The following is a 25,956-nucleotide window of genomic DNA, read 5'->3' as shown; positions in this document are numbered from 1 at the left end:
GAGCCCGACATGGGACTCCTCAATCCTGGGACCCCAGGATCATGCCCTGAACCAAAGGCAGATGCTCAATCACTGAGCCCCCCAGATGCCTCTAGAACACATTTTTTTTTTTTATAAAGAGGTTCATGGCCAGATAAGATAAAATAAAATCAGAACTAACAAATGAAATTAAGTTCCAAAAAATTTTAAAGTAAAATGTTTTTATATCATATACACATAGATCGATATTTCACTAAAAACTTTAATAACCTCACAGAGTCTCTGCTTCTTCCTCTTTCTCTGTGCCATGGCACCTCCTTCCACTAACAAGGAAATACGTATGGCACCAGGGTTATCAGGAAATGTGGTTTATCTGCTATCCTGATGCAGTTAGCAAACTAGTGTTAAGAAAAAAAAAATCAAATCATGAACTGCCTCCCTCTCTCCCCTGCTTCTACTTCTCTTTTTCTGTATGTGGAATTCCTTCTGATATCAGCACATTTATTTTATTCACTTTTTTGAAGATTTTTTTATTCATGAGAGACACAGAGAAAGAGGCAGAGACACAGGCAGAGGGAGAAGCAGGCTCCACGCAGGGAGCCCGACATGGGACTCGATCCCCGGTCTCCAGGATCAGGCCCCGGGCTGAAGGCGACGCTAAACCACTGAGCCACCCGGGCTGCCTGATATCAGCACATTTAGATTGCCTTTTTGCACTTCCATTTTTCTTTTTCTTTTTTTTTTTTTAACAGTCATTTATTTATTTATTTATTTATTTATTTATTTATTTATTTATTTATTTATGATATGGAGAGAGACAGGCAGAGATACAGGCAGAAGGAGAGGGAGAAGCAGGCTCCATGCACCGGGAGCCCGACGTGGGATTCGATCCCGGGTCTCCAGGATCGTGCCCTGGGCCAAAGGCAGGCGCCAAACCGCTGTGCCACCCAGGGATCCCTCACTTCCATTTTTCTAGCTATAAAAAGAAAATAATGTGATAAGATGGTATGTCTAATAGTTTCATTCATATAAATACATAAACATAAATGTTATTTCTCTCTTTTTGCATATTATCATGAAGACATGTCAGTGACCACCAGACTACTGACTAGTTTTGTTTCATGTTCCTTCTACAGATTCTGAGTTGGTTTGTACAGATTTCTCTGGGACTAAAATATATTCATGACAGGAAACATATAACAGGGGCATAAAAGCACAAGTAACAGCTCAGAGAGAAAATCAAGAGATCAAGACAGAACAGAGCTTTTGTTTTCTTGAAGTATCTCCAACAACATAGCATTTTCTCCATTTATAGAACATTTTTTTTTTTTTAGCAAGAATGGAATGGTTGCAGAGCTTGTGGACTTTGGGATAGTAAGAGTTTTGAACAAATAAGTACTTTAAAATCATTTTTCTTTCTATTAATAACAGTCAAATTATGTATTTTTAGGTATCATGAGTAAAGAAGATATTAAAAGCTTGGTTTCAGATAATTTTAGATAACTATTTATATAAATTCATTAAATCATTCAGATGATATTTTGTCTAAGGATAAAATTTCCAAGATAAATCTTGGTATAATAGAAAAATGATGGCAATGTTGTTAACTGTGATACAAACTTATCAACTGAGATGTGACTGGATTCGCATAAAGCTAGTGAGAATTTAGTGAACCAGGCAAATTCACACATGCTCAGGGGAATATATTGATGCAACTGTTTTAGAAGACAATTTGTTGGTAATATTAAGAGATTTTTTTAACATTCAATTTCTTGGAATTTAGAACAATTTAAATGCCAAATAACTTTAATAATTTTAATGCCCATTGGGAAATGGGTAAATTTTATAAAGCTTGGCACAAGCATGTACCTGAATATTATGTAGCCATTCACATGTATGATTTTGAAGACTTCTTGATAATGTGAGAACAAACTTTGTTGTATTAAGACAAAACTGGAATTCTGGGCACCCTGGGTGGCTCTGTGATTTAGCACCTGCCTGCAGCCCAGGGCATGATCCTGGAGACCCAAGATCGAGTCCCGCGTGGGGCTCCCTGCAGGGACCCTGCTTCTCCCTCTGCCTGTGTCTCTGCCTCTCTCTCTCTCTCTGTCTCTCATGAATAAACAAATAAAATCTTTTTTAAAAAGTGGAATTCTGAATTTTAAATACTTTGTGATCACACCCATATGAAAAATATGCATGGAAAAAAGATAAAAAGGAAATACACCCAAATTTTAATAATAGCTGTTTTGAGGTAGTAAGATTCTGGGTGATTTTTTTCTTCTCTATTCATGTCCATATTTTCCAAATTTGAAGTCATGAGACTGCATTACTTTGGTAATTGGAAAGAGGGAACTGTTTGGACATCTAAGAGTTTTTGCAATATAACAATCATACTTCTTTGTGGAATCTTTAGCCATAAAACTTTTTTATGTGTAGATTTTGGGGTAGTGAATTATAAGTTTAAGAATTGGCTAATCTTATTACTCTGTTATAAATAGGCAATATGCTGTCTTTAATATGCACGTTCACTGAATTTTGTCTTATCCATTTTTACATTTTTTTCTTGCATGTCCATGTCTTAAGCCTTTTCTTACTTCCATAGTAAACCATATTGTTTTATTATCTATTGTACTTGATAATTATCTAATTATCTAATTAATCTAATATAACTAGCTGGTTCCATGGAACTTGCTAGAACTTGTGCTAGCATACTATACTCCCAATACTATACCATACTCCCAATCTCCAGAAATCTGTCAGAATAAATCCTACAAGAATAACACGTGGGTTGCCGACTATCGGTTTGAAAGTCTCAGTGACGGTGGGTGGATTCTCTCTTTCTTATGATACTTCCATAGTTTCATTTTCTTCACTTCTGAAATGGGGACCCACCCCAGTGACAGTCTCTGGCCACTTCAGTGTTCCCTGAAGCTTTTGAATTTATTTAGAAGAAAAACATTTCATTTGAGGATACAAGTGATAAAAAGATTGACATTGAAAATTGCAGTCACTGTGATGTGTGTCCATTTTATCTTCATACCTTTTGAACGCTGTGAAGCCTAACACAGGACAGTGTTGTGCGTGGGGCAGAGAGAAGGCAGTGAGAGCACTGGATTGGGAGCCAGGAGCCCTAGTCTTGGCCCCGTCACCATCTCCACCAAGTCGGTTGACCTCTGTGGGACCAGCTCCTCCAGCCGCAACGGGGAGTGTTGGCTAGGCGACTGTTAGGGGATCTTCCAGCTTTGAGACCCAACTAGTCCTAGGTATGTGATACCACAGCCGACCATTCTGGAATAGTATTGATCTACACAGTAGTGAATGGTGAACATGAGGAAGCTTTAACTTCCATAAGGAGAAGGTGGAAAAAACCCACTTTTAAGAGCTGGCTGCCAGATGAACTAGTTGTTTTACCAGGAAGACTGAGTTCCTTCTGGGAGTTAGTTTTCCATTTGTTTTGGAAAATACCCACGGGGTGTTTGGCTGTTTGACTTTGTAAGAGATAACTGGAGGGCAAGGCCCAGATGGTAGAGATTTCTAAAAGGAATAGTAAATATTTCTCTGCATAATAGAAAAACAAGCTTCTTTTTTCTTGTTGTTTGTTTTCTGTTTTATGAATACCCCCTAATACCAAGACGGGGCTTGGCCTCCAGGTGAGCAGGAATGCAGCTAGTGCAGCCCGAGTGGAGGCGCACACCATCCAGAGAAGCACCCTGGGTTAGTTCTGTACTGCTTTTTAAAAAATTTGACTCGGTATTTAAATATGCAGATTTGGTGCTTTTGATACTTGGAAGATCTTAGTAATAATGGGCTGGGGAGCTGCTGCGCCCCGTAGACCGGGAAGCCATTCCCTCAGACCGGGAAGCCAGTCCCTCAGCACACGCGGGGCCAGGAATTAGGTTTGCAAATGTTTGCACGCAGCCCGGGCGGCCCTGTGTCCTGAGGACCGTGCTGAGTGGGGGCGCTCTGGGACAGGGAGGATTTGGGTCTCGGGACAACCTGGTGAAGACAGCATTGGGTGGTCAAGGGAAACCGTGAATTTCTAGAAACTCTTAGAAAAGCACAAGAAAGCAGTTGTTTCCTACCTATGCCGTAATCACCCTTCATTTGCTCAGGCCCTGAGCGGTCTCTCTCCTCCTCCTGCACACACTCAGGGTAAGTGTTGATAAATAGTAGAACCATTTCCTCACTTTACTTGTTTTGACTCTTTCACTTCTCATTGTATTTTCTTTTTTTTAATAAGACACCTTTTTCTATAAGGTAACTCCTTGTTAAACCAACCACATATAAATACGAAGTCCTAAAGAGCCAGTCTGAGGGTGGAGGCAGAGCACCCCCCCCCCCCAGGTGTGAGAGTGTTTCTGTGCGGGTCTGCCTGTGTGGGCGCACTTGGGGTGAGCACCTGCTGGAAACACTGTTTTGTCTCTTGATATTACTGTACGAGGTAGTATTGAACTTTTCTCTGATTTACTATCACTACTCCTTGTCCTTCCAGTTTGAGAGTAACAACTTACACCAGTTGGTTCTGAAGCTATGCCAAGGACAGTTTGCCCCGATATCCCCAAGGTTAGCCCATGACCCGCAGGCCTTGGTATCTCAACTCTTTGAGGTGTCTCCCTGAGATCGACTGTCTACGAATTCCATTTTGAAAAGGCCTTTTCTTGAGAATCTTATTGCCAAATACTTTACTCCTGAGGTGAGCTTTAGAGGTGTTTCTGTGTGGATTTTTTTTTAATTTTTATTTATTTATGATAGAGAGAGAGAGAGAGAGAGAGAGAGAGGCAGAGACACAGGCAGAGGGAGAAGCAGGCTCCATGCACCGGGAGCCCGATGTGGGATTTGATCCCAGGTCTCCAGGATCGCGCCCTGGGCCAAAGGCAGGCGCCAAACCGCTGCGCCACCCAGGGATCCCTCTGTGTGGATTTTGACAGAGATTTTGGTTAGCAGGCCCTTGACACGTGTGTTTCATCTTAGGTCATTCAGGAGACTTCAATCCCAGCCTCACACATAAAACAAGATGATTGACTTCTCAAACTGCTGGGGAGGAATCCAAAGTAAGAATGATCCAAGTGATCGAAAAACATTTCTTAATGTTTGTCTCACACAGTGAGTTTTAATATATGGCTGACAGCATTAGCACAAAAATTCCACCAAATACACTGAACATAGATGTTTTAAAAATATGAGCAGTGTTGGGGCACCTGGGTGGCTCAGGCAGTTAAGCATCAAACTCTTTTTAAAAATTTATTTATTTATTTATTCCTGAAAGACCCAGAGAGAGAGGCAGAGACACAGGCAGAGGGAGAAGCAGGCTCCATGCAGGGAGCCCAACATGGGACTCGATCCCGGGAATCCAGGATCAGGCCCTGGGCTGAAGGCAGCGCTAAACTGCTGAGCCACCCAGGCTGCCCTCATTTTATTTTATTTTTTAATTTTATTTATTTTATTCCTGAGAGAGACAGAGGGAGAGGCAGAGACACAGGCAGAGGGAGAAGCAGGCTCCCTGCAGGGAGTCCGAGGGGTGACTGGAACCCAGGACCCCGGGGTCACGCCCTGAACTGAAGGCAGGCGCTCAACTACTGAGCCTCCCAGGGGCTCCAAACATCCAACTCTTTTTTATTATAATAAATTTATTTTTTATTGGTGTTCAATTTGCCAACATACAGAATAACACCCAGTGCTCATCCCGTCAAGTGCCCCCCTCAGTGCCCGTCACCCATTCACCCCCACCCCCCGCCCTAAAACATCCAACTCTTGATCTCAGCTCAGGTCTTGAATTCAAGCCTCTAGTTTGTCTCCATGCTAGGTGTGGAGCCTACTTAAAAATAGATAGCTGATGATAGATGATAGATGATAGATGATAGATGATAGATAGATAGATAGACAGAGATATGACAGAGATAGAGGTGTATATATAGATTTAGTGTAAGCAAGAGAAGAATCATCTTGTAAAATAGTGACTAGTGGCTGTGCCTGTATATCTGGCTCATGCCTGCTCTGGGTGACTCATTATCCTTTCTTCTCATTAGTCAGGAAACTCCAGAAACCAGTGGATTCGCTAATTAAGAGGTACTTGACAAGGTAGGATCATAACTTAACTTTTGCATAGAAGAGGAAGAGAAGGTTCACAGACAGACCAGGGATGATGAGATGAAGCTGATTTTCTACAGAGAGGATGGTCTGGTGACTTGGAATGCTCTTGCAAAGGCCATTTGAAGCTGGAGTTAGGATCTCAGACCTAACTGGTGGCTGTGGGGATTAGTATAGGGCCCCTGAGGAAAGCAGGTGACACTTCACAGTAATGACTAATAGAGAAACGATTTTAGTGGTGGTTTCAGGATCAGCTGCAGAAGCGCTCCATACATGTGGGTATGAGAGAGAGACAGACATCGAAGAAGACAAAATTACTCATTCCATTGATGTTGTCAAATAAGAGCAGTGTGGACTTAGTCATAACCAAATGTCTACACTGAAACAACGAGGAGGAGTAAAACATCTCTCCAAGGAGTCAGCGATAGGAACATCTGTTGGCTGTTAGATAGAGACATTAGACTTGAGGCAAGTTGTCAAGGGAAGAAGAGTGAATGCGTCCCTCTGCCTTGTGTAACTCAGTCTGGCATTGTTACATATGGGCTTAGTTTGAGAACATTTAGAAGGCAGGTAAGTAGCAGATGAGAGAAAGCACACTGTCAACATTTCTAATATGGGAAGGAAAAGAAAATAGGAACACAGCCTGCTGGTGGCACGCACGGACATATTAGAATCCTGCTCATACACTTCACAGGGCACCTGGGTGATGCAGTTGGTGAAGCGTCTGACTCTTGATTTGGGCTCAGGTCATGCTCTCAGGGTTGTGAGGTCAAGCCCTGCATCGGGCTCCATGCTCAGCAGGGAATCTACTTAACATTCTCTCTCTCCCTCTCCCTCTGTCCTCCCCTCCTGCTCTCTCTCTCTCAAAAAAAAAAAAAAAAAAATCATACACTTCACACAACAGTGTGGCATGAGTTGTGTGACCTGTATCCCAAGCTATGATGACTCCATGTAATTATTTATGCCATTATCCATTGCATACTTTTCCTGTAAATGTTAACACTAATGCCTGATTTTTTAAAAATAGTGTTATATGTACTAGAAATATGTGAAAGAACCCTGGATTAAACAGTTTCCTCCATTAAAAGACAATGCAGGGGCACCTGGGGGCCTCAGTGGTTGAGGCCTTTGGTTCAGGGCGTGATCCTGGAGACCCAGGATCGAGTCCCACGTTGGGCTCCCGGTGCGTGGAGCCTGCTTCTCCCCCTGCCTGTGTCTCTGCCTCTCTGTGTGTCTCTCATGAGTAAATAAATAAAATCTTTAAAAAAGAAAGACAATCTACTGGCACTTCTCTCAATGGGTCTAAACATCCCTGGGTGAAGTGAACCTACTGTATTGTGAACTGTCCCTTATGTTCGTACTCTCACAAGCATCGATGATAAGATGTGGATATTTTAAAGAAACTGAAGTTGTTTTATTTCAGTTAAATAAGAGCCTAAAATACAGAAAGCAAGATTCCAGGGAAGTGCCTCCCCAGATCAAGGCTAGCAGCGCCAATTAAAAGGAAGGAGATGCTGTGTAGAAATGAATGGAGACCGCCAGCTGAGCCCAGAAGCCTGTATCTATCTGTACGTTGTACTTTGTTAGCAGGGGACATGTTCTCCAGGACTACTTGTACACGTTCAGAGGGCACAGGCTCATTACTCTGGAGTCGGCTAACTTGGTACTTAGTAGTGAAATCATTCTGTGAGGAGCATTAAAATGATACTTCATTGGACAACTTCCAATTGCATTTCCTTACAAGTATTCTATCCTTTTACGACTCAAACCCTTTTGATTTCCTCAAAAAATAAGACTTTTCTATATAGGATAAGTGAGTAGTATAGCTGCAGAAAACATTAGGCCTTCATTCCCTTAATTCAATATGGTATATATAATTGAGAAACTTTTATTATATAGTCGATTATTTTTTTCCTAGAGATTCTTTATGTTTGGTTCTGCTGAATCCACATCAGCAGAACCTTGAGCCTCTTAGTTCATGCTAATGTAATGTTTCTGGTATGTAAATGATAAAATGCTATTGTCTTTTAATTGAAGAATTGTATTTTTTTTTAATGTGGTCTTAGAACATCCAGCGTTTTTTTTTTTTTAATTTTATTTATTTATGAGAGACACAGAGAGAGAGAGAGAGAGAGACAGGCAGAGGGAGAGGGAGAAGTAGGCTCCATGCAGGGAGCCCAATGTGGGACTCGATCCTGGGTCTCCAGGATCATGCCCTGGGCTGAAGGCGGCGCTAAACCGCTGAGCTTCCAGGGCTGCCCGAAGAATTGTATTTTTAAAGAAGGCTGTAATTGTATAATTAGAGGACCAGTTGGAAGTCTGTTTATTATGTATTTACTTGCTGTATAAACATTTTAGAAAATGTGGCTCTGTAAAAAAAAAAAAAAAAAAAGTAAGAAAAGGAAAAAGAAAAAGAAAATGTGGTGGTGTATAGATAGATTTTGAAACTATTAGTTAAATTATTACCCTCCATTTGGTAGAATGTGGTTTAACTTTATTAAAGGAGCCTAAAAGTCAGGGCGCCTGGCTGGCTTAGTTGGAAAAGCATGGGACGCTTGATCTCAGAGTTGTAAGTTCAAACCCCAGGTTGGGTATAGACATCACTACAAAAATTAATAAATAAGTAAACTTAGAAAAAAAAAAGAAATGTAAAAGTATGTTGTGATTTAGCATACTCTGTAGCTGACTCAGAGGAGAGAAAAAGCACCTGAAAGATTCAATGATGGATTAAATTAGCAGAACAAGTTGACATTTTATGCAGTGGAATGAGTGGGTCTCCACAGGAACCACCTCTGATGTTCTCATTACTTTGTGAGATTTTAGAGAAAATTCTAAAGAAGCTGTTAATTTCCTACCAATACTTTTCTCTATTTCTAGCCATTTTTCAGCAAGTAATTAGCAGTACCTTGTTTGGGGTTGTATATAGCTAAGACTGCAACACTAAGAAACATATGTCACACTTTAGAAGATTTTTTAAAATAAATATATAATTTGTGTTTAGACTAATAAGCCAAACTTGATACTTTAATATTTAAATAAAAATGACCCAATATCTACAATCCCAGATGGCTCAACTTACATATATAGGAATCACACAGCTTTAAAAAGAAGAGGTAAAAAAAAAAATAAAAAATAAAATAAAATAAAATAAAAAAAAATAAAAAAATAAAAAAATAAAAAAATAAAAAAATAAAAAAAAAAAGAAGAGGGAATATAGTGTGTTCCTTCTTCACAGTGAGGAAACTTCAGTTTAAACCATTTGTTTGGTTATTGGTATTTCCAGCTACCAGTTCTAGGCCTTTCCAGTGGTTTGAACTTCTTTTTCTTTTTTGTTATTGTCTGGTAAGTAGTCAATTGTCCTGGTTAATGTAAAATTGGCCCTAATTTGTTCTTTCATCTGTTAACGTGGTCTGATTCTTGTCTTACAGCTCACTGGCCTCTACTTAACTCCGAGACAAACATTTGTTTCTGGTTCTCCTCCTGTCATTCTGTTCTGATCGGGAAGGGCAATAAGGGGTGACTTGGGGTGATAATATGCCAGTCACAGCTGTTGCATGACTTTCCTTCATTTACTTGGGAAGGGTGACTGAATAACTCAGCATCTTCTTTCCTTTGAGTCATGATGCCACTTTGTATTTAGTCAATTCATCAGGATCTAAAAATGTTATGAATCCCCAGATTTGTGAGTTGGACAATAACATTTATCCTCTATTAAAGTACAGTAAGATGCAAATAAGTTAATAAAAATAGAAAATAATAATACTGAGTTTAGTTTCAGATCTCAGGTTGGCGAGGCATACTCACCAGGTAAGCATTTTTGGTGGGCCAGCCATGAAGTATGCAGGATTTCTATTCACACCTTAGTATAATTATAAATGACTGTGCTACAGTAGACTTCTAAAATAATTTCAAGTTCTAAGATTTGGGGATACTAAGATTATGTTAGTCTAAAAAGAAATCTAGACCAAAAATAACAAAAATATACCTTCAGTGCTTTGTTTTAGTTATGGTCACTATCAAAGTGTCAGTTATTAGAGATTTTAATTATGTGTCTTCAAAATTTTTCCTCTTCTTTTTGATCCTTCAGATTAAAATAGTACAAAGGCCCAAACTTACTGCAGTGCATGGACATTATGACTATTATTATGCCCAACTTGACATGTTGAGGAGGAGAGCACATGAACCAAGTTACTGCTGGGTTCCTCAAGAAGATCCTGGAGTTGAGGAGAATTATAGTCAGGAAGAAAGCCACACAGTCCATCACCAGGTCAATGGTGATATCAGAGCCTGACTTAAATTTTGGTCCTCTGAAAATATCTTGATATACCATTTATTCTGAAACCCTCCCAATTCTCCTAAAACAAATAATCCAAGAAGAATTTCCAGACTGTTCATCTTGAATACTTAATTCACAATTCCCTTAACTCTGTTTCATCTTCATTCAGCATTTATTTTCTTGGGATCTTTCATTTGTGTGCCAGCGTGAGGAATAGATGTAAAGGAATGGGACAGCATCTTGCTCTCAAGGAGCTCGGAGTGTGGTACAGGAAGTGGACAAGCAACTAGGGTGGCAAGGCTGTTGATCAGATGCCTGCCCAAAGTGTGAGAAGATCCTGGTATTGGGTTTTTCGTTTTCCCTCCTACCCATTGTGGACCATGGATGGACTTCCTGTCCTGAAGAAAAATCACGGCACCAGAACATTTTTCTGTTTCAACCTCTCCTGCATCCCCAGTTGGTACAGTTCTCTTTGCGTCTTTTTCTGATTCCCAAGTATGTGTTCTGTAACTTTGAACTATCTCTTGAACTCAGAACTTTCAAGCCACAGGTGAACTGTGGACCTCATTATTAAATTGAAAATCTACTTCTCAAATTAGTGGCTAAGACTAGTAAAAATTTCTACTCAAGCTGAACATTTTTATTTTCTAAGGCCTGCTGAATACCTTCAGAGGAAATTTAAAGCTCAGCAATATAAATTGAAAGTGCAAAAGCAATTGGTAAGTAAAATTCCAATTATTAGGGGCGATCAGGAATTTCCTGCTCACAAATATTCATGGGTCCTTAAGTCAGAGTGCATTCCACATAGAGGATCAAGACTATCCTCCACCTTCTCCAGTTTTTAGTAGCTAAAGAAGGATAATGAGAATGTGCTTGAATCAGGGTCTGGGAAGCCTGATTTTTTTTTCCTCTGGCTCTATCACTTGCTGTGTGACCTTAGGCAGGTCGTACAAGCTCTCTGAGCCTCAGTGTCCTTTTTTAAGTGACAGTTTGGGAGTAGACAAGCTTGAAAGTCCCCTTCAGTGCTACAATTCTTTGTGTCTATTTTATTAGAATTCTATACATTTTTACAAAGTGATTTTGTATTTTATTTGAAGTGAAACTCAACCTTTACCCTTAAGTATAGTGTTACAGTTCTGGGGACAAAGGAAGCTGGATAGTCATCCTATTTCTGTTACTCTTATTTTGGACTGCTCAAGAGCTCTAGTTCTATTCCCCTACTTCACGGTGGTCAACTTTTACAGAACTTTATTTTATTTTATTTTTTTTAAACCTTTTTTTTTTTTTTTTTTTTTATTTATGATAGGCACACAGTGAGAGAGAGAGAGAGGCAGAGACACAGGCAGAGGAAGAAGCAGGCTCCATGCACCGGGAGCCCGACGTGGGATTCGATCCCGGATATCCAGGACCGCGCCCTGGGCCAAAGGCAGGCGCCAAACCGCTGCGCCACCCAGGGATCCCTTTTACAGAACTTTAATTTCACAATTATACTTTACTAGTTCAGAAAATGAATCCAGGTGTCTCACCTGATAGTGTAAAACATTGATTATGTAGGATAAACAACATAAATGGTTTTATTAATTTTCTTTACTTTTTAAAAGCTTCATACTTTAAATGAAGAAACTTCTACTGCCCACTCCCAAATAGTGAGTTTGATTCAGATAATTCTTGTTTAATGAAAAATATCAAAAGTCAAACGAGATTTCTAAAATGCAAGTACAAACAAAAAAATAAAAATAAAATAAAAAATAAAAAAATAAAATGCAAGTACACTTTATAAATCATTTTATTCAGTTGATAGGGTCTTTGTCCATCTTATGCTGAGTCAGATCACAACCAGAGACAAGAGCTAAGAAGTAATGGAGAAGAGTCTAGATTCCAGGACCTGCAGATCGGGAGAAACAAAATGAAGAACAGGTTAGAAACAGTGTGATTCCAGGGCCACCACTGTACCTGCATCCTTGTCTTCTGTGCTGCATAGGATATTATTTTTAGTGTCTACACTATGCCTGAGGGACAGCCCTCTTGCACAATACTTGGACACACTCACGTGAAGCTCCATGCTGAGAGTTTCAGGAGATACAAAGATATGGATTTGGGATCCCTGGGTGGTGCAGCGGTTTGGCGCCTGCCTTTGGCCCCGGGCCGCGATCCTGGAGACCCGGGATCGAATCCCACGTCGGGCTCCCGGTGCATGGAGCCTGCTTCTCCCTCTGCCTGTGTCTCTGCCTCTCTCTCTCTCTCTCTCTCTCTCTCTGTGTGTGTGTGTGTGTGTGAGACTATCCTAAATAAATAAAAATTAAAAAATAAAAAAAAATTTAAAAAAAAGATATGGATTTTACTTCCTCAGAGGATGTCACATAGCGAAGTTCATAAAGCTTTTGACCTTGGATTGATAAAGCCATTATCCACCACTAACATTTTTGAAATTTGTATTAGTTTTCTAGGGCTGCCTTAACAAAGTACAACAAACTGGGTGGTTTAAAACAACAGAAATGTATTGTCTTCCAGTTCTGGAGGCTAGAAGTCCAAAATCAAGGTGTCAGCCAGGCCATGCTCCCTCTGAAACCCGTAGGGAAATCATTTGCCTCTTACGGATCTTTGACATTCCTTGGCTTGCAACTGTATGACTCCGTTCTCCGTCATCACATGGCATTTGCCCTGTGCATCTCTACCTTCATCTCTGTCTTCTTACAAGGACACCCATTGTGTTGGATTAGGGACACACTCTACTCCCCTATGACCACATCTTAGCTTAACCAGCTACATTTGCAGTATCACTATCTCCAAATAAGGTCACATAATAAGGTCCTGGGGGTTAGGACTCCAACATACCTTTTTGAGGGGACAATAAAATTCAACCCATAAAAGTGGGATATATAAAGTAATGGTATGCCATTAACACATTCTGGGTTAAATATAAAAGTGAGATTGCCCAAAGCCACCCTATCGCTCACAGGGAGGGAAGTACCACAGCTGAATGTAAGGCAAATTATCATCTTTAGGACTATGAGGTTTTCAAATTCCTACTGTGTATCACACATTCTTTAAATCCATAGGCTCTGTGGAGATTACTCTGTTCAGTTGTTCACCACCATTTAAAATTTTTGGATTGGGAATATTTTCCAGGAATATTGGAAGCAGTTAGAGGAAATATGTCAACAGTACCACAATGATATGAAGGAAATTTAAAAGAAGATGGGGAGTGAACTGGAGCTGAATAAATTTTTCTCCTAAAGGAAACATGGTTCTCTTGATTTAGATCTAACTAAATTAAGCAGGTTTCAAGAGTGATGATCTCCTCGTAGAAAGGGTAAAATGTCATCATCTAAACTTTTAATGGGAAAGCAAACACGTAATTGAAGCTTTTATTATGGTTTACTTGAGACCACCCACGCTGGTGAGGATATCTGAGACTCTCAGTTAGGAATGGTTGTTATTAAAAATCCTCATTCACTGTCTTCTTCACGAATCAGTTAATACTTATTGACAGAGCAGCTACTTTACACCAGAACTAGATTAGTTGCAGAAAGTAAGTCCCTGCCCATAAGGTAGGGGCAAGAATGAGCATTTATTGAACTCAGCCATATTGGCATAGCCTCACATGCAGGGTAAGGCTCAAAGCCTGGGTAGGACCACATTTGAGTGTAGTCGACTTGAAAAACTGATTCCTGAAAAATCCCTTAAAGGTGCCACATTGGACACTCATTCTTCCATGTCTCGGGTCACTGCATTTCCAGTAGAGCTCCGGATGAGATAGCTGGCCTATGTTTGTAGACCACGTTTCGTGAACATCTAACCACAGAACCACCCTCATTGCCCTGCAGTGCTCCTCCTGTAAGAGGCCTGTGGTGCTAAAGCCGGCCGAGGACACGGCAGGCCCCCGGCTCATAGGCACTGAGTAGACTTACTGGACTTGGTTTCTTTCTCCCCTATCCGCGACCCCCAAGGGCGTACAGAGGAATCAATATGGGGGAGGTGAACCTATGCTACAGTTCAATTGCACATACCGGGAGTCTTCACATACTTTAGCTCATTGTACACACCACAACAGGGAAACTAAGTAACTCATCCAAAGTCACTTAGATGTTACGAGGTGGACCAAACACCCAAACATCTGATTTGAAGCCTCTACTCTTTCTAACATATGCACTTCTGCTCACGAAGAGTTGGAAAGACAGGACACACGTGTTTGAGCAATGACTGAGGAAGATTGACTACAGTTAAGCTCAGGAGTTAAGGATGAGCCAGGGGAGAGTTTTCATGGTCTCACCCAGTCCAGGAAGAGGAGCAGAGTTTGGAGGGGCAGAGCCGAGGGAGAGGGCGTTCTTCCGGAACCCTGCAGAGGTTCACGTGGTACTGGAGGTGCTGGAGGCAAGGGGACTGGAGCCGGTTCTCTTCAGGGCAGAGCCTCGGTTAGGGTGGAGAGCCTTGAATCGTCATCAGCCTTGTTTTTAAGGCAGGTCTGTGATGGAAGGATGATGGCAGACTTTTCTAGAGAGACCATGGAAGATGCATGTGGGGCCTGCCCAGGCTGCCACAGGGGAAAGGAGCCGGGAGGAGGGAGCTGTCAGGCCACTTCCTCTGATGGCCCCTCAGCAGCAGGAAGAGAGCATTTCCTCACCAGATCCCACTCAACACTGGCCACGGTCCCCCTGTGGACTTCAGAACTGACTCAGAACTAACCTGACTGACTGCGTATGATTTGTCTTTTTAGGAGGACCCCAAAATAAGTCATAAAACCTATTTAGTGAAGAAAAGCGACCCACCCGTCCACTGATAGGCACCTGAGGAGGAAGCTCCTGTGCAGCTGATGGTCGTTATTAGATGATGATGTGTCCTCCCCAGAAGTTCGTAGCCCTCACCGTGCAGGGGAGAAGCGTGTGTGAAAGTTCTTAAAAACTGAGCCACCTTGGCTCTACCCCAAACGGTGGGGCGGGGGTGGGATGGGGTGGGGGCAGGCATCTGTTTCTGGCAGCTGGCCAGGTGACTTGGTGCACAACCAAGTTTGAAACCTGCTTTGGAAAAAAAAAAAAAAAGAAAAGAAACCTGCTTTGGTGCGTGTATGAGTGTTCAGGGTTCTGGAGGGTGTTCGAGTCGGGGTCTCAGACACCTAGGTCAGAAGTCTGATGGTTAACGTTGCTCTACTTCAACCTTGCATTGAAGCTTTTTTGTCCCTTCTGGAAGGTTCTTTTACCTTCTTCTTCAACATACCATGAAGGCTTGGTTAAGGGCAGGTGAGGGGGACCCATGTTGGGTGAAGACCAAAAGGGCCCCTGAGTGTTTTGCCTTGTGAAAGACCCTGGGACCTTCCTTGATGTGATGCCGGGGTGCTCTAAAGTGGCCTGGCTTGGGGGATGGGGCTCAGGAGTTTAAGATGGTTGTATTTTAAGGAAAATAAAGCCATAGGACACTTCTTCCAGAACTGAGACAACCAGACTAAACTATCAGATCAGACTGCTAACCTCACAAAGTAAGATACAGAAGTCACGTCCTGTTTCAGAGTTCATGATATCACGCGGCAGAAAAACACCCTTCCCAGGGTTGCAGGGCGAACAGGTCGTAGTGAGCCAGACCGACACATCCCGTATGAGAAGTACCCACAGAGGAGACAGTTCTAAGAGAGAGATGATAGAGACCTCGTGTAAAATGGTGGAGAAAAGAGAGCCTTAAAACACACACACCAAGGAGACGCCTATGCTCCTGCCTGGAAAGGGGTAGTACCGCTTACTAAGACCGGGAAGAGTGGGGAGCAAGCTTGTGGTGGGGAGGCAATCAAGGGTTTGGACATCAGGTGAGTTAGAGAAAATCTGAGGGATTCCACGCCTGCCTCAGGACGCCTGCTTCACTGCTCCCCCGGCACAGAACACGCTTTCCCCAGACCTTCAGATCACGAGGTGCAACGTCATTCCAGGGGTTACACCAAATACGGAGATGGGCTTTTCCTGCATTCCCATCATCTACTCCTCAATTTCTATGCTACTACCCTATTTCCTTTTAGCACATAGTACTTTCTGAAATTATGTTGTTAATTTAACTCATCTATTACTACTCTAGGTCCCCTGTAGGGACCTGTGGTCACATTCGCTGCATGAACCCATGGTGTGGGACAGTGTCTGGCCTATGGTGGGTGCTCAGTATGACTCTGTGGAATGAATGTCGAAGTGAAGATGATGCTAAGTAGGCAGTTGAGTATGTGAGCCTGCAGCTCAGAGGGGAGGAAAGAGCAAGCCTGGAGGCGCACACTGCAAAGTCCTTGCATAAAGGTGCACTTACATCCACAGGAACTGCTGGAACCTGGGATTGAGGAAGAAAAGGGTAGACGGCCCAGGACCGGACCCTGACAAAGCTCCGAACTCTGACATTCCTGGCATCTACTTGCACAATCTTCTCTTCCTTGAAATTGCACATCAATTTTTAGTGCCCTCTTCTTCCTTTTTACTATCATGAGCAGTGCACATGTTTTCCTGATTACAATCATAATTAAGATCTATAAACCTCTTAAGGGAGTGATCCTGTAGCCAAAACTACTTTCTTAAAGAAATAAAATCTTTAAAAAATAAAAAAAAAAGAAGGGCGCCTGTGTGGCTCAGTGGGTTAAGCGTTTGCCTTTGCCTCAGGTCATGATCTCAGAGTTCTGGGATAGAGCCCTGCGTGGGGCTCCCTGCTCAGCAGGGAATCTGCTTCTCCTCCCTCTGCCCCACCCTACTTCTCTCTCTGTCTCTATCTCTCAAATAATTAAAATTACATTCTTGAATTAGATTAGGTTGTACTGGACCAAAGTGACAAGCACTGTCACATTGTAGAATTTTCCCCACTTGCAATGCCACTTGCAATGCCATTGTATTAATATTTCAAGTTAATGGATGCTGTGTCCAAGTTTTTAGTGAATTATTATTAACTTTCCTTAACAAAGGCATGTTTTTATTCTCAAATTAATCATCAGATCCAATCCAGAAGTCAAGTTATATAAACAGACCATGCTGTGAATTCAGGGATTGTGAAACTATCAGTTTGATCAATATTAAATGCTAGATATTAATTTTTCTCTAAACTTGCAGGACATTGAAAGAGACTTGAAACAAATTAGAGTTCAGAACATTAAGGAAAATAAAATTCCAGAACAAAACTGTACAGTTAAGGTAATAAATATTTTGTCTTGCAGTGTCGTATTAAATGACTCTTTGGGGGGGTTCCCACCTTGCAATCCGGGTTGCCTACAGGATTTTTCCCTCTACTATTTTATGGAATTGCCTTATTTTGTGATGTTTGACTAGTGGTTTTAAGTATCTGTAATGTCAAATAGGAGTTGTAATTTTAGCATTTTTATTGGATTGCTAAGCTAACACTATTTTCGTTGCTTTCTTCTAGAGAGGGGTGAAGCTTGAAATTGGTTTAAACCAATGTACTTCTGATGAAAACACCCTCCAAGAGGAAGAGGTATGCCATGAAGTATTTATTTCCATTAACAGGTATAAAAAAAACGAATGTCTTAATAGCACATTTAATGAAATTTTTCCACTGGCCATAGGGAGAATTTTCTTAAATGTTCCTAGAAGGATCTCTGGTTCAAAGGAGTCTTCCAAAATGCTTTTTATCCTTCCATTCTTTTTTTCACTGAGATAATTCCCTTATATGGATTATTCCAATTTAATTTACTTTTCTTTTATAAAATAATTATTTTCTTCATAATATTAACTTCTCCTTTATTGCCAAATTAAAATAGAAGACTTAATTGTAGTCAACAACCAATATACTTACTAAAAAAATTGAGCGGATACCCTGAAACCATGCACATTTATCTTAGGTCTTAATTAGCTATTGACAATTTTGTGTTGGTCTTTGGATGAATCTCAATTATACACTTGAGCTCTCATTGACACAGTGATAAATGCACGAATACAGTAGACTCAAGTCTCATTTTATTACTCGTATTCAACATCCCTTTTAATCCCACTTCTTACCAGACCTGCTAACAAATACCAAAATCAACTGGTTTGTGTTACCATTTCACCTTCTCTAACTTTGCCTTTTAAATTACCAAAAGTTATGTGTGTGGACATATAGGTTCTGTATCACATCTGATACTCAATTTCTTTCTTTCATGTCCTTCATTAGCTAACCATTTTTTAATGTTATCATTTCTTTTAGATTTTTTTGTTTTGAGTAGACTTCATGTTTTAGAGTAGTTTTGGGTTCATGGCAAAACTGAGCAGAAGGTACAGAGATTTTTCCATCTATACCTGGTCCCCTCACATGCACAGCTCCCCACCCACCCCCATCCCCCACCCCCACTGGGATGGAACATTTGTTACAACTGGTAAATTCAGATGGACACATCGTAATCAACCAAAGTCCATAGTTCACATTAGGGCTCACTCTTGGTATACATTCTGTGGGATTTGACGTAACAACACATATTCACCGTTACAGTACCATGAACAATAGATCCACTGCCCTAAAAATCCTCTGTGCCCTGCTTACCTTTGAGATTTGTCGTACCATTTTGCCACACAGAGGCTTCTTTGAGTGGTGGTTGTTGACTCTCACCTCTCTTTTAAGCCTTAGGCATCTTAGCATCCCAGGCCTAGGAGGGTCGGAGGGGGCCTGTTTCTGGTTGGGGTGGTACATCCACAGTCCTTCTATGAAGCCAGGCACTGAGGTAGGCCTGATCGTATAAAGGAATGGAGTCAAAACGTTTTATCTGCCGGGGTGTTCACCCTTGGTTACTTGATGCTTTGATGTGCTTGAAACAGAATGATCATTTTAGTGTTGATTATGGGGTATTAGGAGCAGTTTTCGGGACCCAGTGGGAACATTGTACACTTAAAGCAGGGCTTTCTATAAGGTGAGATAACTTTGAGCGTTCTATAGAACGGAACTGCCGCAGAATAACATCGAAGACAGGAAGTCTGGTTAAAATCAAGTTGCCATATGATCATTATGTGATTGTCACTACTGACAAGGAGAAGAAATAAACACACCCGTTTCTATCTTGTTCAAACATCATTCCAGTTAAAATGCTACTAACTTATTTGTTTAATATACATATATTGCATATGTACCGTATGCCTTGGTAACTGTTTATTACTGGGAATGCAAAAACATTTTTCAACATATTTTTTTTATCAAAATATGGCTTGTTGTCGAACACTGTGGTATTGCTTTAGGCAGTGGGTGTGCAAAATGAAACTTTGACCTTTGAGAATGGCATGAAGCTTAAGGAATATAAATGTGTGAAGGAATATGAAGATTATACAGACAAAGCATTTGAAGAGCTCTGCTGTCCAGAGACAGGTACGTATTGTGCCCCTCGAAAGCCGTAAGTGAGAAGGAATGTTTTATCAGCAATCCGTCACAGCCCCCCTCCTCACTCACTTGCAACCCCATTGTCACCTACCCCGGCTCCTCTGCCACCAGAGACCCAGCCCTTTGCTCTTGCTCTGAGCTGCCCCCAGCCAGCCACTCCATGCCATCCACTTTTCTCATTATCTGCTGGAAGCCTCCATGGACAAATCCCATTGGCCTTGCAGACTCAGCATCTGTCCAGTTGAATTTCAGAGCTCGTCCTTCCCATCGATCCTTTATTTCGGGTACTGCCAGCAGCGGGTCGAGAGTTCCTGCTGCACAGCCAGGGTGGGCTCTCCTCCTCCTTCGCTCCCTCGGCCCCTGGTCTGGGGCTCTGTTGTCCGCAGCGATATGGTGTGGTAGTGAATGCATGGACTTTGGAGGCAGATGGGAGTTTGGATTCCAGCGGGCACTGCTACTTTCTGATTGTGTGACCTTTTACAAGTGATGACAATGCTCTGAATCTCAGCTTCCTCCTAGGAACGGGGATGATAGTACTTGCCACACAGGCTTATTGTGAGGACTAAAGCAAAACTTGATATATGCAGTACCTGGCACATAGTATGTGCTTAATAAATGCTCTGTACCTCATTGTACTGCCTTATTCTCCTACGTGTCCTTTTCTCTAATATTTTCTCCTTCATTCTCTATATGGCTGCTGGAGTTATCTCATTATATTATTCTTCTACTTCAACTTTTTTTTTGGATAATACCTGCAGGATTCCCCATAGTCCATTCCACATAGTGTCCTATTGAATGCTGTGGGGCCTGATCCTGTGGTGACCAGCACCCCTCTTTCCTACCACTGATGACGGGATCCATATAGCCTCCTGGAGCAACCCTCGCTCTAACAGCTGTGTGAGCATTTACACACCCTGGCTTGGCTCTGTGTCTTCTTCCTGGAATAATATATTTCACCTCATTTCCATCTGGAAAAACCTGTATTCAGTTCAGCAGACATCTTATGAGAATCTCCCATGTGCTTAGACTGTGCTACATGGTAGGGATCTCAAAGATGAATGAAAACTGGGTCGGCCCTCGACATCACCATGTGTCCTGAGTCAAAGAAAGGAGGCAGAAAACACGTTTTCTGAGTCCAAATACTAATCATCATTAGAGTGCCAGCTGGCTAGAGTCAGGGAGGAGCCCACTCCTGCAGAGCTTGGCATGCTAAAGAGCTTGGGCTTTATCCTGTGTGATGACTTTCAATCAAAGGGAATTAAATTCTATCTGTGATGGAGAAAGATCGTGCTGGCTACAGTGTCAGGATGATGTGGAGTAGCAGGACTGCAGGCGGGAGGATAACAGTCCAGGTGGGAAATGACAGGTGCACTGGCCAGAGAAGTGTGGTGAGAAAGATCCCAAGTGTGAACCACTGAGTGTCAGGGTTGAGGAAGAGAAGGAGGTCAAGGATCCTCCCAGTTTTCTAATTCAGATGGATGAAGCTGTCACCAACCAAATAGGTACACACATCACACAGAGGGAGGTCAGCAGACATAGGATCCCACTCTAGATTTGGGACAGATGGGGATTTAGGTCTTTATGAACCTCAGCTGGAGATGCTTAGAAGATGTTAGTTGTGTGAGACCAAAGCTCTGGGGCAAATCAGGGTTTCCTTAGCATACACAAGGTATTATAATCACTTTAGAGATGGTCAAAAATGCCTAGGCAGAGGAACTAGAGTGAGAAGAAAACGGAGCTTAGGACAGACCTTAGCAATGTTTAGACAAGTTTTGGAGAGATCCAGAGAGAGTGAAACCAAAGGAGGAGAGAAAGTTCTAGAAGGAGATACAGAGTTGGCAGCATCAACTAAAGAGAAAGGCCAAGTGAAGTGGGTTGAGTAACAGTCTATGGATCTGGCCACAGGGAGCCCTTGGCGGCCTGAGTGAAAGTGAATTCCAAAGTTATTCTTTGCTTCAGTTTGCTGGGAAGAGATCGCAAGTTGTAGGTCTCAAAAGAAATAGCTGCCTCTTTTTTTTATTATTAAAATAATTTCAGTTTGATACTGAAAATGGTCTTTTAACTTGTCTGCATTCCTGTAATTATAATTCAGGTTGAAAAAAAACTTTTCCATATGTTTTGACCATCCATGTCTCTTGTGAATTATGTGTTCTCATCCTTCATTTTTTTATCCGCTGAAAATGGCATTTGTTTTATCCTTTATAAGACTCTTTAAGTTAAAGCTTTACCTGTAATATGAATTGCAGGTATTTTTGTCATTTGGTTTTCAAATCTCATCTCCAGTAACAACAGCAAATGTGTGTGAATGTGTGTGTATGTACATATATGATTAGGAATAAACTTTATAAAGATTATGCTAAGCATGTGAAGAATACTATAAAAACTTACTGAGGTATTTAAAGATCACTTGAATAAATGGGGAGAAATAACACATATTAGAAATATTCTTTCCAAATAAATATATCATATGTTGCCAATTTCAATCAAAATCATCAAAACCACAAAAAGATGGGGACATCATGGCAGATTGGAGAATCTTGGAGACTCTTAAGCAGACAGATTTAGAAAAGAAAAGCAGTGAAGTGGTATATACACTTTCAAATATCAATATATATTCTATAAATTATAAAACAAGATGATAGGAACACCAGAATAGATAAAGCAGTGAAAAGAAGAAATGGTTTAGAAACAAACTCTAGGATGGATAATAATTTAGTGTATGTTGAAAGTGACATCACAAGTCAATGGGAAAGGAAGGCTCAGTCAAATAAATGCTGCTAGGCCAATTGGTTTACAATTTGGGAAAAACTGTGAAATCAGATCCTGTATAATGATACAACAAAATACATTTTTGAAAAACCAGAGTTTATATATAAAAAATGAAGTTACAGATTAGAAAATGGAGTAAAGGAACAATCAAAACTCTAAGGCAACCTATGGAATGGGAGAAGATATTTCCAAACGACACATCTGATAAAGGGTCAGTTTCCAAAATATATAAAGAACTTATATAACTCAACACCCATTATTCAGAAATGAATAATACAGTTAAAAAATGGGCAGAAGACATGAATAGACATTTTTCCAAAGGAGATAGATGGCCAACAGACACATGAAAAGATGTTCAACATCACTGATCATCAGGAAATGGAAATCAAAACCACAATGAGAGGCACCTGGGTGGCTCAGTGGTTGAGTATCTGCCTTCAGCTCAGGGCATGATCCCAGGGTCCTAGGATCGAGTCCCACATTGGGCTCCCCACAGGGAGCCTGCTTTTCCCTCTGCCTGTGTCTCTGCCTCTCTCTGTGTCTCTCATTAATAAATAAATAAAATCTTAAAAAAAACTACAATGAGATGTTACCTCACACCTGTCAGAATGGCTAAAATCAACACCAGTAGAAAAACAGGTGTTGGCCAGGATGTGGAGATAGGGGAAGCCTCTTGCACTGTTGGTGGGAATGCACACTGGTGCAGCCACTATGGAAGACAGTATGGAAGTTCCTCAAAAAGTAAAAAATAGAGCTACCCTATGATCCAGTAATAATACCACAAGCATTTACCCAAAGAATACCAAAATACTAATTCAAAGGGAGACAAGCACCCCAATGTTTATAGGAGCATTATCTACAATAGCTAAACTAGGGAAACAGCCCAAGTGTCCATTGACTGATGAATGGATGAAGATATGGTATTTATACACAATGGAGTATTAGCCATCAAAAAGAATGAAATCTGGGGATCCCTGGGTGGCTCAGCAGTTTAGCGCCTGTCTTTGGCCCAGGGTGTGATCCTGGAGAACCGGGATCAAGTCCCATGTCGGGCTCCCTGCATGGAGCCTGCTTCTCCCTCTGCCTGTGTCTCTGCCTCTCTCTCTCTCTCTCTGTGACTATCATAAATAAATAAAAATTAAAAAAATAGATCTTTAAAAAAAAAAATAAATAAATAAAAAATAAAAATGAAGATAACAAGCGCCCGCGAGGCCCTATAGCTCAGGGCTTAGAGCACTGGTCTTGTAAACCAGGGGTCGCAAGTTAAAAAAAAAAAAAAAAGAAGAAGATAACAGAACTGGGGCTGTGTGGGTAGCATAGTTGGTTAAGTGGCCGACTCTTAGTTTCAGCACAGGTCTGACCTCAGGGTTGTGAAATCCAGTCCTGTGCTTGGTGTGAAGTCTATTTGGGTTTCTCTCTCCGTCTCCCACTGCCAGCCCCAACCCACTCTTACTCCATTTGTCTCTCAAATAAATAAACCTATCTTTAAAAAAAAAAAAAAGATAACAACTGATTGCACTTCCATTGAAACTGAAGTCAAATGCTCAGAGTTGCCTCAAGGAATTTGTCCGTTCCTGTCACTAATATTTGTTAACATTTAGATATACTGTCTAGTCTCTCACATGTTAATAATAAAAATGAAACAATTTTTAAGCCTGTTTATAATTTTGGCCTTCTAAGTTACGATCTATATCTTAGTTCGTTTGGGCCGTTATAACAAAACGCCCTTAACTCTGGGGCTTATAAACAACAAACACTTACTTCTCACAGTTCTGGAAGCTGGAAAGCCCAAGATCACGGCGCTGATGGACTTGGTGTCTGATGAGGGCCTACTGCCATGTTTCCTCTATGTCCTCACTTAGCAGCCCTGTGGGGGCTCTTTTGTAAAAGAGCCCTAAGTCCATTCTCAAGGGTTCCACCCTCATGACCTCATCACCCCCCACAAAGATTCCCACTATATCATGTTGGGCATTAGGTTTCAACATAGGAATTTGGGGGGAGGTTGGATACAAGCACTCAGCCTGAACAATCTGTATTAGGAGGAGGTGATAATTTCTGTGTTTCCGAGTGTACCAACAGATAGACTACCTCCAGATTTCCTAAGAACCATTTGGTGCAATTAGTTATTGCATTTTACTTTAAAATTAATGAGTTATTTTCTCATACCCAAAGCTGTTCATTCAAGATACTGGTGCTGCTGCAGGGAATGGGAGACAGTGGGATGTGCGAGCTCCTCAGACTGCTGGAGCTGATGGCTGCGGGTAACACTACCTCCACCTGCTCCGCTATGCCTGCAAGGGAATCTACACTCAGTCAGTCAAAGTTGCCCACAGAGGAGACAAGGCCTCAGATGCAGCTGTGTTGCTGGCACTCACCCTGACTCCCTAGTTCCCTTTTCAATACCATCCCTATAGATTTGGTATCAATGCCTTCAAAGATATTATTTTGGTATCTCCCTCACCTCCTGAGAACCTTGCCTGCTAGTTATCCTAGACAACTGACCATCCCAGGTATGAGAATATAAAAGAGAAAAGATGTAGAACCCCACTTTCCTTGCAGTGAGGGGGATTGTCTAAGGAAGGGCAGTTGGCTTGACTTGCCTCCCATGCTAGCCCAATTAGTTCCTTGGAATTTCTTGGAGGGGTTTTTCCGTCAATAAAATCCAAATTAACATACTAGCTATCCCATAAGACTTATAGTTAGTAGGGGATCCCTGGGTGGCTCAGCTGTTTAGTGCCTGCCTTTGGCCCAGGGCACGATCCTAGAGTCCTGGGATCAAGTCCTGCGTCGGGCTCCCTGCATGGAGCCTGCTTCTCCCTCTGCCTGTGTCTCTGCCTCTCTCTCTCTCTGTGTCTATCATGAATAAATAAATAAATAAATCTTTTAAAAAAAAGACTTATAGTTAGCAGTGCAAAAATACACATAAAATTGCTTTGTAAGCCAATGTGCTATTTAAATGTTAAGAGTGTTTAGAATATGATGATATTTTAAAACTAAATTCCTCTGTTTACATTTGAGCTTCTGGCATAGTCTTTGCACAGGAGTTCAGAGCAACATCTGGGTGTTCTTTTTACAGGTGATGGGGAATTTTATTATCTATTTCCTGTGTTCGTCTTGATAACATGAGGTTGGGAGAGAGCTAAAATCTATACCCATTTTATACATTGAAATATGACTTACAATGATAGCATTACGAACCACTGAAGTCCTCAAACTTGCAAGAAAGGGCTTGCAAACAAGATACAATGTAATCCGTCCTATGCCAAGGAGACAATAAGACCAGTTTAAAATAATCAAGTAGAATAGAAAATTTAACACACCAAAGTGGCCACTTTACAAAGCAAACAAGTGATTCTCCTACACATCAGCCACGTGATGTGACATAAGTCACTAAACTTTTTCTCTATCACCGTTTTCTTAGTGGTAACAGGAGGGGTGGGATTAGGTCACCGCCAAGGCTCTCACATTCTGTGATTTTAGAAGAATTCAAATGAAGCATTTTTATTTTCAGTAACACAGTCTCCTCTTCAGGT

The 25,956-nt window shown here is 41.3% G+C and overlaps 1 pseudogene; it reads left to right on the top strand.

Moving 5' to 3' along the window:
* LOC140608264 (serine/threonine-protein kinase Nek5-like) overlaps window positions 1-24,285 on the top strand; it is a 30,017-nt pseudogene extending 5,732 nt beyond the window's left edge.
* Window positions 24,286-25,956: the final 1,671 nt, after the last annotated feature.

The sequence above is a fragment of the Canis lupus genome, chromosome 17, assembly GCF_048164855.1.
Source record: "Canis lupus baileyi chromosome 17, mCanLup2.hap1, whole genome shotgun sequence".
Lineage (NCBI taxonomy): Eukaryota > Metazoa > Chordata > Mammalia > Carnivora > Canidae > Canis > Canis lupus.
This window is presented reverse-complemented; position numbering and strand designations above follow the sequence as displayed.